The sequence below is a fragment of the Lycium ferocissimum genome, chromosome 11 (assembly GCF_029784015.1).
Source record: "Lycium ferocissimum isolate CSIRO_LF1 chromosome 11, AGI_CSIRO_Lferr_CH_V1, whole genome shotgun sequence".
NCBI classification, from domain to species: domain Eukaryota; kingdom Viridiplantae; phylum Streptophyta; class Magnoliopsida; order Solanales; family Solanaceae; genus Lycium; species Lycium ferocissimum.
The window spans coordinates 38,208,553-38,210,557 of NC_081352.1; positions in this window are offsets into that span (position 1 = coordinate 38,208,553).

Consider the following 2,005-nt stretch of genomic DNA (forward strand, 5'->3'; position numbering starts at 1 on the left):
TCCAACTTAAATCTATCAAATTAAATCTGACCCAACTCAAATAAAACCGACCCAACCCAAAATAAAACTGACCCACTTGAGCTCTCCTCCGATGAAGTGGATCAACACCCATTGCTCAAATTCATCTTTTCTTGATTTTCCGGCGAGAGCAGAAACACCATTAAACCACCACACAGCTCCGCCACCATTAACTACAATCTAATGCCAAGACCCCCAATTAAAAAAACTAATACACCCCAGCTATGCTAGCCTTGAAATTATCCAAACTACAATTGTTACACATTGTCGAAATGGGAAGGGATTGACCAATCAAAAAGGTTCTCATTGGGTTTTGGTTTTCCAATCATCGATTAATTTTCAGTTCAAGGCTTTAGATTAATGATGAGGTTGCTGCTCATAATTTCCGAACATCCATTTGTCTCTGTCCATGTATCAATAATATAAAGATAGACTTTTATTTTTGTGGTTCTGAATTAGAAATGTGTATAATATAATAAAATATCTTTTGAATCTTGTGATTATAAACTTAACACGTAGAGAATATTTGAATTGTCAACTTACTAAATATAAAAAGAGGCGGACATAATCAAAATAAGATAAATTTTAACAAAAATTGAGAACTCAGGGGGGAAAATAAGAGGAAAAGAAACAAAATACTGCTTGGTGGTTCATATAGTTGGTACTTTGAATTTGAGATTTTCTTTTAATTTTTTCTGTTTAAATTAGAGTTTTGCTATTGATGAGTTTATTCTATAAATTTCTTTGTTAATTAGATCTAACGCAGTGTCTCAATTGTCTTTTCATTTGGCATATACTCCCTCTGTCTCAATTTAAGTGTCTAAGTTTAGCCCAGACGATTTAAGTTTGAAATAAAGATAGACTTTTGAATCTCGTAGTTCTAAATTAAAAATGTGTATAATATAATAAAAAATCCTTTAAATCTTGTTATTATAAACTTGACATGTAGGATATTTGAATTGTCAATTTATTAAATATAAAAAGAGAAGGGACGTAATTAAGATAAATTTTAACAATAATTGAGAAATTAAAGAGAAAATAAGAGGAAAAGAAACAAAATATGGAGATATTTAAAACAAGTGGTTCATATAGTTAGACTCGAATTTGAGATTTTGTTGTTTTAATTTTTCCGTTTAAATTAGAGTTTTGCTATTAATTTTAGTGAGTTTATTTTACATATTTCTTTGTTAATTAGATCTAACGCAGTGTCTCAATTATCGTTTCATTTCCTTCATTTGGTATATATTCGCTCTGTCTCAATTTAAGTGTCTAAGTTTGACTAGACACGGAGTTTAAGAAATAAAGATAGACTTTTGAATCTTGTGGTTTTAAATTAAAAATGTGTATAATCTAATAAAATATCCTTTGAATCTTGTGATTATAAACTTGATATATAGGATATTTAAATTGTCAATTTACTAAATATAAACAGAGGCAGATTTAACCAAAATAAGATAAATTTTAACAATAATTGAGAAATTAAGGGGAAAATAAGAGGAAAAAAAATAAAATACGGAGATTCACTAAGGAGAATTGCGGTATTCTTTACAAAATATACAAACCATAAAGACTAATAAAATGCATTTTTTATTTTTCCCCAAAAGAAAGTTTATTTTAAAAAAAGTGAGGTGTTTGAAAGAAAGGAGAAAATAAGATCTTTTGAGAAGATATGACAGCTTTTTCGGTAAAAAAAAAAATTTTTAATTTGCCCAAAACACTTTTTGAAAAATCTTTTGAGAAAAATACACATAAATACTTTTTAAAAGTTTGGCTAAACACTAATTGTTCTTTTCAATTTTTCCTTAATTGGCCAAACACAAACTATTTTTAATTATTCTTTTGAAAATTTTTTGAAAAAATACTTTTTAAATAAGTTATTTTCAAAGTTTGACCAAATTAGATAACTAAAGTAAGTAACAAAAGTTTGCTAGTTGTAATATAAAAGGCTATGCTCACCCAATTCTTCATTTTAAATTACACATTTTTA